A 12,948-nucleotide genomic window follows, 5' to 3' on the forward strand; every position below is an offset into this window, starting at 1 on the left:
ATTAAAATCAGCAATTTAAAACTCACATCGAACTACGTAAATTGTACGAATTTGAACATCGCCGGCAGCAGATTATCGGCAAATAAAAAGAATCCCCTGCAATGTCTCACACTGAAACGGCACTATTTGTAAATAAATAAAAAAATCCAAAGAAACGCTCCGTAAGATTTTTTTTCAGGGAGCACCGAACATGCTCCAGAGATGTCTAACTGCAACTTTCGTGCTCGTCTATTACAAGTGCAACACATACGGCACTTTCCACTTCGGTCTTCAAATTTGCAGTCAGGATCATCATCATCATCATCATCATCATCATCAGCCTATATTTTGTGTCCACTGCAGGACGAAGGCCTCTCCCTGCGATCTCCAATTAACCCTGTCTTGCGCTAGCGTATTCCAGCTTGCGCCTGCAAATTTCCTAACTTCATCATCCCATCTGCTTTTCTGCCGACCTCGACTGCGCTTCCCTTCTCTTGGTATCCATTCTGTAACCCTAATGGTCCACCGGTTATCCATCCTACTGGATGGATACTGCACTTCAGGATACTGCACTTCAAATGTGCAAATAGAAAGTTACTTACATGCACCAATATATTTAAATTTGTTGCACAAGAAACCACATCAAAATCAACAATACATAGGCGTTTATTGAATACTAATTCAATATTGCAGTATGAGTGGAAAAAAGAAAGGTCCTGATTACATATTTGCAACTTAGTTAAGTCCCTTGTTTGAACTCAGCAGTAGTTGCATCTCGATGTGGGCGCCTGACAGACGAACCCGTTTTTAAAGCGAAGCCTGTATTGCCTCACAAGTGTTGGCGGTGGTGGTGGTGTCATGCTAAAACCCTATCGAAAACGTGTGGAAAACTCGCGCCTGGCATGGAATTGCCATGGAAGGGTACGAATGTATGACTAACATGACTGATAGGTCATGACATCAATAACGTCACTTGCTCGTCAGTTACGTCACAATTAACGATAATAATATCACGAATGGCGCATACCCGCATTGGATATGCGCGTATGAGCCAGGGACAAGAATGAAAGGAAGGAAGAAAAAAAAGAAAGATAAGAAGGGGAATGAAGAAAGAAAAAGAGAACGAAAGAGGGAAATCACGTGTGGCTCATAATGGTGCCGCCCACTTGAGCTGCGCTCCCACAGTAGAGCAGGTGCGGGGAAAGCTGCGCCGGCGTCGGATCACGTGCCGCGTTCGACCAATCAGGGTCGTTTGGTGTGTCACGGGGCGGGAACGAAAAGGAAAGGGACTTGGCGCGTGCTCCGCCGGGCTTCCCTCGCCTCAGATCAGTTTCGGCGTCCGGATGGGAAGGCCCGCGCGTGGTGTGTTCCGCCAAGGAACAGGCTGCGTTTGAGTGACGGCGCCGCGAACTCACTCGGGAAAGGGCTCGTCGTCGACGTGCAGATTTTAGCGTCAGGGCTTCCGAAGACCAGGCGAAACGTCAGCGAAAACCCGCGGACCCCAAGAGTCGGGAGCGCAGTGTTGAGGCCAAATGTCAGCGAAGAGCCGCCGACCCCGAGTTTAGTGCAAACGAAGCGGAACGCCTGCGACAGCGTCGTCTTGCCACAAGCTTCGCTTACCCACATTTTCTCGACAGAGGAAGGGCTGGTGATTTTTTTTCGTTAGCACTTCGTTGGCAATGTATAAGAGCCGTTCCGCCGAAGCACTTGAGGGTACAGCCGTGCTGTATTTGAGGATAGAGCACTGAACTGGCTCGGGCTTACCAGAATGCCCACGGGCCGGCCCAGGCCGGGTAGGGCATTTTTTTCGCCGGCTCGGGCACGGCATGTGCTCTTTGACCCGGGCCCGGGCCGGGCTCGGGTATTTTGACACGGGTCTAGGCCGGGCTCGGACTTTTTGGTGGTGTGCATGTAACGTGCGGCGAGTTATACTCGCGCGTCTCGACTCTGAAAAACCTATTGGCCCGGCGCAGCTGAAGCTAGCAGTGCTACTCCTGTGTACTTCCCTTTTCTTCTTGAGCCGTATCTTGCGCTATTTGAAAATAATGTAGAAGTCCAGAAAAACCGAAGTCCCTCAAACCAAAGGATGTCATTGTATTTCTTACCTAAATCAATGTAATTAATGTTTTGAGCGCAGTGCAAGCGCGTTCGTGACTTGCTGATTCTTCTAAGGCGAATTGGTAAAACGATGACTAGTAAGATAAGATAATTCGTCACGCGGCTGAAATATGGCACTGCGTCCATCCATGATTACACGCATGTTCTCAACCGGCCGCCTAGCAGCAGCGCATTACGCTGCACCGTGGAGGAACGAGAAGCTTTCTTTCTCCATTTGCTCCATCCATGCGCTGCGCTCACGACCGGTCGTGGCCGCGCTTCGGCTTAGTGTACTAGAATACGGTTGAGTGGAACGAGCGGCTGGGGCGGCGCATGCTTTGCAGTGAGGCGCCCGACGTGGAAAAATACTGTGGTGGCACGGCGCTAGAAGTGGATGGGCTGCATCAAGGTCGTGCCGTTGGAAACTGCTCGCGATACTGCTCGGCCGGGTCATTCGTACTACTTCGTGCATTGGTATTTGCGTTCAGACCGCTGAAATGGTGTTCATAATTGCGTATGACATGCATTTATGCCTTAAGAATAAATTTATTTCATTCTCTTCTTTATTTTATTTTTTTTACTGCCACTCTGCGATGTTGTTCGGTCTCGGGCCGGGCTCGGGCCAGTTTCGAGCAGGGCTCGGGCTGGGCTCGGGCCTACGGTAAAGGGGTGGCGGGTCGGGCCAGGCGGCTAACGTAGATTATTTCCGGGCCCCAGCCGGGCCCGGGTCTCGCCATAAAACGTTTGGTCGGGCCCGGGCGCGCAGCCCAACGTAAAAACGGCCCGTGCAGTGCTCTACTTGAAGAAATGTTGGTTAATCCCTCGAAGTTCTTCATCTGCGACAGCGGGTAGTCAACTGGCACCAGCAAGTACCGCGACAGCTCCTCCTGTGCCTCGGCTGGAAGGGTTCGGTGCCCCTGAGGACATGAGGACTGGAAACTTTCTGTCCGCCGCGAAGTCCCTGGAGTGGCGCTGCGATCCTGTCGTCATGGTTCCTTTGCGGCAGGCCGGCATGCAGGAAAAAAACTACAGGAGGGAGTGTCACATGACAATCTTGAAGCCTAGCAATAAAAACATACAACAGAGATCACACGAAAAAAATGCCCCACAGTCACGTGACAGGCAAGCGGTCGTTCTTTGCGGCTCACGTGGTCGCCCATCCGCCCTGCGTGACGTGCTGCGTACGTGCGTACGTCTTTTCAATGCCGTGGAACGTTACAGAAGGAACGCCGTTCCCTCTTCCATTCCTTCATAAACCTAACGAGTTACCGTTACAGTTCCACCGACCCTTAATGGAACGGTGGCGTTATTCCGTTCCTCACAAAAGGAACCAATTCCAAAAACGCCGTTCCTTGAACGCTGTTCCGTACAACACTGGGTTTATTCACTGCGAAAACTGTTACCACAATAACGTCACTAAACTTTGAGTCATCTTTAAGCCTTCCAGCCCTCGAGCACCGCAGCAAAACAGCAAGCCTAAGTCTCTTTTACAAGTTTTATCACTCGCTGCTTCACCAGATGGACATCATACCTGCGCATCGCACTTCATCCCGTCGTAGCCATTGAAAGGAGGTTTATTTCCCTCCAGCTCGCCGCGCCGCTCATATTAACTCTTTATTGGTTCAAACAGCGAAAGACTGGAATCATGTACCTGCTGAAGCGGTGAACAAGTCCAGTCATTCATCGTTCAAGGCATTCAGGCCACCCCTCATGTAATACCCCAAATGTTTTTTTAATAAATAAATAAATTGTGATATGACGTTTTAATAGACAATGACGTCTGACGCAATCAAGGCAGTCCACGAACGCTGGTGGCGTGCACAGCGACAGACGCAAGAGCACTTCTCCTTCCTCTTCTTCACTACAATGGTTAGAAGATGAGCCATCCTGGCGACCTACGGCGTAGGTAGGATTAGGGGGTCATAGTATGGCTTAAGTCGGCTGACATGAACCGTGTCACGCCCGCGATGTCTAAGGTCGTGTGATGGCGTCACAGGCTCGACACCGTAGTTGACAGCCGAGGCACGGTCGATGACGCGGTAGGGGCCATCATAGCGTGCAAGTAGTTTGGTTGACAGGCCAGGGCTATGAGGTGGAATCCACAACCAAACAAGGGAACCAGTCGGAAAATGTAGTGTACGCACGTTACTATCATGCCGCAGCTTTTGGCGACCTTGGGTGGCGGTCGTAAGGGTACGGGCGAGCTGCCTACAGTCCTCTGCGTATTTGGCGGCTTCAGACACTGGCGTGCATTCAGAAGTGTCGGGTCGATATGGAAGCAGTGTGTCCATTGTACACGAGGGCTCGCGGCCATACAGCAGAAAGAATGGCGAAAAGCCAGTGGTAGCTTGTGTGGCCGTATTATAGGCATACGTTACGAACAGCAAAACAGTGTCGCAGTTACTGTGGTCCGAGGCAACGTACATATTCAACATGTCACCGAGTGTGCTGTTGAACCTCTCTGTCAAGCCGTTGATTTGCGTGTGGTAGGCGGTAGACTTGCGGTGAACGATGCTCCATGCAGCGAGAAGGGCTTGTATTACTTCGGACAGGAACACGCGCCCCCGGTCACTGAGCAGTTAGCGTGGTGCTCCTTGTCGAAGAACGAAGTTCCGCAGGATGAAGAAGGCAACTGTCACGCGCTGAAGCCGCCGGAAGTGCGGCAGTCTCGGCGTAGCGCGTCAAGTGGTCGACACCTACAATTATCCATCGGTTACCCGAGGAACTACAGGGAAGTGGCCCGTATAAGTCTATGCCGACGCAATCAAATGGCCAGGCCTGGAAGGGGAGCGGCTGTAACTCGCCAGGAGGGCGCTGTTGAATTTTACGCCGTTGGCACACCGTGCAAGCGCGGACGTACTGGCGCACGAAGTGATACATGCCCTGCCAGTAGAAACGCTTCCTGAGTGGGGTGTACGCTTTCAGAACGCCGGCGGGACCATTATGAGGAGCGGCATGGAAATAAGCGCACTTGTCAGTACGAATGTGTTGTGGTATCACGAGCAGCCATTTGCAACCATCAGGCAAATAATTTCTGCGGTAAAGGACGTTGTCGCGGACAGCAAAGTGAGCTGCTTGGCGACGAAGTGTTCGAGAAGAGCGTGTGACGGATTGATCGTGGAGGTAATTCAGCATAGTTGAAAGCAGGGGATCCTTACGCTGCTCGATTGGCATATCAGCGACGTTGATGGTCGACATGGATGCGAAGGGCGTTGACACTGAAGCCACATCGATCGGGAAAGCGCATTGGCGTCGGAGTGCTTTCTGCCCGATCGGTGCACAACACGGATGTCATAGTCTTGTAAGCGAAGTGCACAGCGGCCGAGGCAACCTGATGGATCTTTCAACGAGGGCAGCCAGCAAACGGCGTGGTGGTCGGTAACAATGTCAAAAGGGCGACCATATAGGTGGGACCAAATTTGACGAGAGCCCAAATAATGGCCAAGCACTCCTTTTCTGTCACAGAGTAGTTGACTTCTGCCTTCTTTCCGTTGCGCTTGGACTGCACCAAGTCCGATGCCACTGGCGTCCGTGTGTAGCTCTGTGGGTGCTGTGGGATTGTAGTGTCGAAGAATCGGCGGCGAAGTAAGTAGACGACGTAGTTGCTTGAAGGCTTCGTCACACGTAGTTGACCACGCGGAGATGCCGCTGCTAGCCGTAAGCGAATTGGTCAGTGGTGCGATGATAGTGGAAAAATTGCGCACAAAACGCCGAAAATAAGAGCAGAGCCCTATAAAGCTGCGGAGTGCCTTAAGAGTAGTGGGCATCGGAAACTCTGCAACCGGGCGAAGCTTGGCTGGGTCAGGAAGCACACCGTCCTTCGATACAAAGTGTCCCAAAATTGTTAACTTTCGGGCAGCAAAACGGCACTTTTTGATGTTGAGTTGGAGGCAGGCAAAGGTGAGGCACGTCAGGATCTCACGCAAGCGAACGAGGTGCGTCGGTAAATCGGGTGAAAACACGACAATATCATCAAGATAGCACAGACATGTTTTCCACTTGTAGTTACGAAGGATGGTGTCCATCATACGCTCGAAAGTAGCGGGCGCGTTACAGAGCCCAAATGGCATGACGGTAAATTCGTACAAGCCGTCGGGCGTGACGAAAGCAGTCTTCTCACAGTCCTCTTCAGCCATCGGCACTTGCCAATAGCCGGAGCCAAGATCCAAAGATGTGAAGTACTCCGCGCCTTGTAGGGAGTCGAGGGCGTCATCTATCCGAGGCAACGGATAGACATCTTTACGAGTTATCTTATTGAGCCGACGGTAATTCACACAGAAGCGTATTGAGCCGTCTTTCTGGCGCACTAGTACTACAGGGGACGCCCAAGGACGGCGGGAAGGCCTAATGACGCCACGATGCAGCGTATCGTCGACTTGCTCGGTAATTATCTGTCGCTGGGCAGCCGACACGTGTTATGGTCGCTGGCGTAATGGTGGATGGGAACCAGTGTGGACGCTGTAAGTGACGATCGCCGTACGTCCCAGGGATGGTTGGTCGCAATCAAACGACGAGCGAAAATTCTGAAGAAGCGCGAAGACTTGCTGGCGGTACGGAGGTGGCAGATCGGCGTCCAAGGCAGATTCAAGAACGTCTGACGACGACGACGGCGACAATGATGATGATGGTGATGATGCGCACAGCAAGGGAGAAGTCAGGGCGTCGAGCTCATAACAGGCCGTGTTGTCCGAAGTATCGGCAATGTGAAGCGGGTCAAGGGGCTGAACACGACCGAGTGATTCTCCACGCAGTAAGGTCACAGGGGATTGAAACGGGTTACACACAAGCATAGTGGATAATCCAGATACAGTATTGAGGACAGCAAACGGGAGAGGTAAAGCCTTGCGGCGTAGAAAAATAAGCGACGGTGCAAAAAGCACCGTAGCGTCTGGCGCTGCGGAGCAAGATACGGGCACAAGAACCGACATTTCGGGTGGTATGTCCTTATCATGTACAGCCGTGAACTTGGCGGCTTTACTTGCAAAAGGGTCAGGTAGCGGGGCATCAGAAAGCGGGAAAAGCGCCACTTCGGCCCGAGCACAGTCGATGATGGCACGATGGTGAGACAAGAAATCCCAGCCGAGAATGATGCCATGTGAACATGAAGGCAGCACGAAAGCTTCAACAACATAAACAACGCCGGCAATGAGCACTCGCGGTACATTGAGCAAGCGGTGCTATATGCTGCGCACTCGCGGTGCGCAGTAGCAAACCAGACAACGGCGTGGTGACCTTGTGGAGCTTACGACAAAGTTTTTCGTGCATAACAGAAACTGCAGCCCCAGTATCAATAAGCGCAATTGTGGCGGTTCCTTCGACCATAACGTCCAATAAATTGCGTAGCGACTGTGCAGGCCTTGTAGAAGTCGCGGAGCTGGGAGTTCGGGCCTGCAGAACTGCAGCAACTAGTTTCCCTCGCTAGGTGACTGGCGACGACGTAAGGCGGAAAGCGAGCGACGACGCGGTGACGGAGAACGATGGTTGCCGAGAGGGCGTCAAGGAGATGGCGAATACTCTGGGTCAGGATGCATGGAATGCCCGTTGGCATCGTGGAAATATCCATACCCAGGCGTTGCGACAGCAGGGTTAGCATATGGCATGCGACGATGGCAGAAGCGCGCGACATGGCCGGTGAAACCGCAAGCGAAACAAATGGGTCGGTTGTCGCGTGTGCGCCAAGGATTCTGAACTTGGCTGCAAGGCGGAATATGAGGTGACGTGGGAGTTGGCACTGGTTGAGGTCGCACTGTCACAGGAAACGCGAATGTCGGCGGCGCAGGTCGCGCTGAGACTGCGGCATTGGTCAGAGGTGCAGCCACGGGAGGACAGGGTTGAGCCAAAGGTAGCGAGTCGGCAAGTTCCTCGCGAATGGCTCTCCTAATGGGAGCAGCAAGAGATGTGTCAGGCTGTAGGGGTCGATCGCTGAGAGGCAGCATAGACAGTTGGCGCGCCACCTCCTCACGAATAAAATCCTTAATCTGAACGGAGAGTGAGAATTCTGGCGAGGAGTTGGAGGGAAGCGTGAGGCCCGAGAGAGAGTTGCCGGGTGTAACAGCGCTGCGCGCAAGGACCCTTTGTCGACGCAGCTCATCGGAGCTCTGGCAAAGAGTGATGACAGCTGCGACAGATGAAGGGTTTCGCGTGAGAAGCATCTGAAATGCGTCGTCTTCGATGCCCTTGAGGATGTGCTTCACCTTGTCATCTTCAGTCATGGTAGAATCGACGCGGGCGCAAATATCCACGACGTCCTCTACGTAGCTGGTGTAAGTCTCGCCGGGCTGTTGAGCGCGCTGGCGTAGACGCTGTTCAGCACGGAGCTTTCGTAAGGCTGGGCGGCCGAAGACTTCCGCAAATGCTATCTTAAAAGCGGACCAGGTTTGGTGTTCCCGCTCATGATTGTGGAACCAGAGGTTCGCAACGTCAGCAAGACAGAAGATGACGGAACGTAACTTCGTCGGGTCATCCCACTTGTTGTGATCACTGACGCGCTCATAAGTAGAGAGCCAATCTTCCACGTCAGTCTCACCGGCTCCGCTAAAGACAGGAGGGTCCCGCTGCCGCTGGGCGGCGCCGCAAATGATGGGAGCGGCGGAAGCTGCAGACGGATTGTCGGTAGGCTCGAGCATGGTAGCGGCTGAAGCATTCGGCAATGTTCGGCTGCGAAGTTCCAGGGTGACGTCGGGGATTGCAGTGCCTTCCACCAAATGTGAGATGACGATTTATTAAACAATGACGTCTCACGCAATCGAGGCAGTCTACGAACGATGCTAGCGCGCACACCGAAAGACGCAAGAGCACTTCTCCTTCTTCTTCTTCATTACAAAATAAATAAATAAATAAATAAATAAATAATAAATAAATAATAAATAAATAAATAAATAAATAAATAAATGGGTAAATAAATAAATAAATAAACGCCTATATGAGCCTGACCAAGGCAGCGAAAGCGCGTCTGCACGCACCGGATTTCTTCAAGACGAAAACACTTTTTTCTATAAAAGCCATTACCTGTCGACATTTTAACTTGGAAGTGTCCGTTCCGTGAAAAGGTCTTCATAGGTGGCGCCTGTACTTGGCATAAGGTAGCGTGTGTTTTGGATGTTGTGCTGACTTGCTGAATGACACGTAATTTAAGCCACAGGCACTGCGGCAAGGTTTTTGCCGCCATCGGTTAGACGAACCCGAGGTCTTTGTAAGGTGGTAACTGTTTATTTTTTCTAAACTATGGTCCCACTGGTCTGTCTATCTTGATGTGAAAATGAAATAACCGAGAAGAAAACTAAGCTCGGGAAAGGCACTGCTGTACTCTCCTCTTGCCTTCGTTTAATTTTTCCGGTCCAATGCTATTTCACTCGTTATACTTAGCTGCTTTCTCACAAATGGTCATATCTTAACTTTCGTGGATTACTTTTTCGGCACGTAAAAAATGATAATTATTGATTAACTTTGTTGACGAAGTTAGAGAGAGAGAGATACAGAAAAAAAGTGTAATGATACGAAATGCATAGAGGTCGTCCTGAGGTACATTCCTCTAGCCAGCTACTCTGCATTGGGGGAAGGGGAAGAGGGAAAGAAAACGGGAAGAAAGTGGAGCATGATGGGGGCAATGATGACAGTAGGAGAATGAATGAAAATATAGCAAGTAATTAGGTCGACTCAAAGCCTTAAGCCCAGGCCTGGACATTCCAAAAAGTCAAGTAAAACCATTATGACCTGAAATCTAGATTTCAGGTCATGCCAAGGGCCTAAAATGACGTCCTTCAAAAACGATGGGCTGTCGAGGCGCCTAATATCCTCGCTTAACTTCTGTCGCTCTTTCACGTACTGATGGCAGTCATGTATCACATGGCCCATAGTCTTATTCACATTGCACAGCTCACATCCTGGAGACTTGGTGCGCCGCATGAGGGGCACGTACCCGCGCGTAAACGCCACCCCCAGCCTACGTTTGAGCAGAAGACTGGCCCAGCTGCGCTGAACTTTTGGTGGTAGCCTAAATTTAATGGTAGGGTCCAATATTTGGAGTCGTCTGTGGCTATTTTCTGAATTGTCCCTGTGCTTCTCTGTCACTTTTCGGATCACACTTGAGAGAAGGCAATTGGCGTCCGCTCTTGAGAAATGAATTGCAAGCAGTGGCCATGGTTATTCGAGTGCCTTATTAGCTGCGGCATCGCCAGTTCGTTGCCGGGTGCAGCACAGTGACTGTGGATCCATTGAAATATAATGTGGTGTCCCTTTTTTCCGCTAGAGTGTATAGCTCGGCAGTTTGAAGAGCCAACACCCTGTAAGAGCTGTCTTTCCTTAGTTGTTGGTGTGATCTTGTCATGCACATGAAAGCATCGAATGAATTGATGCGCAGGCACGACGAAAGCCGCAGCTCACACATACGACGAGACCGATCCGTCTGTATACACATGCACGGAAGAGCTTTCAAGGCGCCCACTAGGTATTCACGATTTTTTTTAGAAATACCGGGAATAGAGAGGCGTACCCATATTTTGGAGATCACCCATGGGGGCATACTTGGAAGGTCAGCAGGGGCAAAGTATGGCGGTATGGCGGATTCTTGGCCGTGTATCATTGCGCGCAAACAACATGGACAAAAGAGAGAACACGTATAACACACGCGAAGCGCTTCGTGTGTGTTATACGTGTTCCCTCTTTTGTCCATGTTGTTTGCGCGCTATGATACACGGTCTTAATGGAAAACCAACAAGCCCAAGTGGAAACCCTACTGCGGATTCTTGGTATTCAATGATTCTCGAAAAAGGGGAGTCCCGTTATTCGTCGGAAAGTGTCGATAATGGGTGGCATCGGTGACGGCACAGCAGCTGCAGGAATACTCGAAGAGGTTCGCATCGTAGAAGGAGAGGGCATGAGTGGTGTTTACTGCTTTTATGGGCAACTAAGTAATGGCAGTGGTTGGTTTAAACACACGAGCGTCAAGCCTAACCAAATATCTCATTTTCTCAAGTTTTGGTCACGAGAATTTTCCTTCGTAGAAAATGATTAACAAGACCGACAAGTGTGATGCACGCCCCCGAGCAAAAGTATGCATACTAGGGATTCTGCTATAGCGGTGATTTTCTTATCCAACTATGAATGTAGCCTGATGTTACGGATAGCACTAAAACTTGGCATTGCGAACCTTCTAGTCCGCTCATTAGTTTCAGTTTGTGCGATGGAATTACTAACAAAAGGAGTTTCTCCGGTGAGCATGTTGTTCATTAGTTTTGCTCACGAGGTACCGTGTTATGCAAATGGCGTCCTACAGATTTGTCACCTTAGCTTTCGCGCACCTTAACAACATTCGGTTGGGTCTCCTGGTAAAGCTACGGAGACTTCCCTTGACCCAAGTTATGTCTCTTCCTTATGCACGAGGTTGGCGAAAGTGTAGCTGCCTGCCTTGCTGGTTTATCATGAGCTATATGCGACAGATGGGGTCTTCAACGGGTCGCATTGAAGGACATGCTGACTGATGGTGGCTACAGAAATGTAGACGTGGCCAGTTTCAGTGCATCGCCCACCCAACTCAAGAGCCGCAGAGTAAAGCACGGTCCAAGCCCAGCTCCATAGGAGAGACCATATTAATTATATGCATAAAAATATACATTTTCATTTATCTAACAAAATATTACAAATGCTTTAACACGCACTTCGATTTCTCAATCGCTGTAATGTTGGCCAAACATTCAAGTACACATATTCTCTTAGGTGAGGCTTTTGTAATATGAAACCATTCGAACCCTGTATTTCTGTGATGAAAGTTGACTAACACGAAATGAAAGTGCAGTGCTGCTTACAGCTTTCAAGTTTTCTTTTCTTTTTTTAGGATTCAGTGGGTCAATCCAATTACATTTAGCTAAAAAATATTAATGTTTCGTTGCTAGCAGTTACCTACTAGTTCAAGTAAAGGCTATATGAGTCAGTGTCGTTACAGTTCACCCTTTCTTTTTGTGGCATTAAGTATTTGTTCATTTGACTTATATGGATAAGGAAAAATGGAGTGGTTCACTAGTCATATCTTGACCAGTCATCTGTTTCGTCATCATCATTATCACCTGTTTATTTCCATTTCAAGACGAAATAACTTCTAGTAGATATAAGAAAGAAATTACTCTTTGACGCAAGGAAACTTAGCAGAAGCACTGAAAACACAATTGCAGGCAATACGTTAATATAAACCCGCAAAAGAACTCTCCCTGCGCTGGTGTTTGGTTACGTGAAAGTACACCGATTCGTTGACACTGTTTCAACTTTCACCATAAAGCGACGTCACATGTTATTTTTGCACCCACATTCAGAGCCAAGTCAAACATCTAATTCTTTGTTTATGGAATGCAAGCATGCCCGCTTAGGTCGATGTGACAGACGATGTTCTTCTTCCCACCACAATCCAAAGACGTGTTCCGAACGGCAGACAGTCCGTTTATAATGCGAAGCGACATTCTAGCGGCAATCGGTCGTCTCCAACCCCCTCACCTCCCTCGTTGGTTTTCCTTCGACCTAGTTTCACGTGAAGAGCACAGTACGGTAGTGCCTCGGCTGCCGGGCCACCGTGTCGGGGGTGTAGCTCAGATGGTAGAGCGCTCGCTTAGCATGCGAGAGGTACTGGGATCGATACCCAGCACCTCCACGACTTCTCTTTTTTCCGCCAAAGAAAAAAGCGCTACCAAGAGTTGTGAGCCTGGCTGCTTTCGTGTTTTTTTTTTCTTCACACAGCCGCAATACTCATTTGCGAGAAAGTCGATGTATCCACTCAGTTTTGCGGAGGTATGGTGATCTGCGAAATGGCGCGTTTATTTGCATCCACAGGAAAAGCTTTCTGCTTTTTTGTGCGCTTGGGTAAAAGCAACATTCACATAAGCGCGC

The 12,948-nt window shown here is 50.0% G+C and overlaps 1 non-coding gene across 1 annotated transcript; it reads left to right on the forward strand.

Moving 5' to 3' along the window:
- Window positions 1–12,639: 12,639 nt before the first annotated feature.
- Trnaa-agc (transfer RNA alanine (anticodon AGC)) lies at window positions 12,640–12,712 on the forward strand. The gene has a single exon. It is a non-coding gene; the product is annotated as a tRNA-Ala (tRNA).
- Window positions 12,713–12,948: the final 236 nt, after the last annotated feature.

Source organism: Dermacentor silvarum, chromosome 8 (assembly GCF_013339745.2).
Source record: "Dermacentor silvarum isolate Dsil-2018 chromosome 8, BIME_Dsil_1.4, whole genome shotgun sequence".
Taxonomy (NCBI): domain Eukaryota; kingdom Metazoa; phylum Arthropoda; class Arachnida; order Ixodida; family Ixodidae; genus Dermacentor; species Dermacentor silvarum.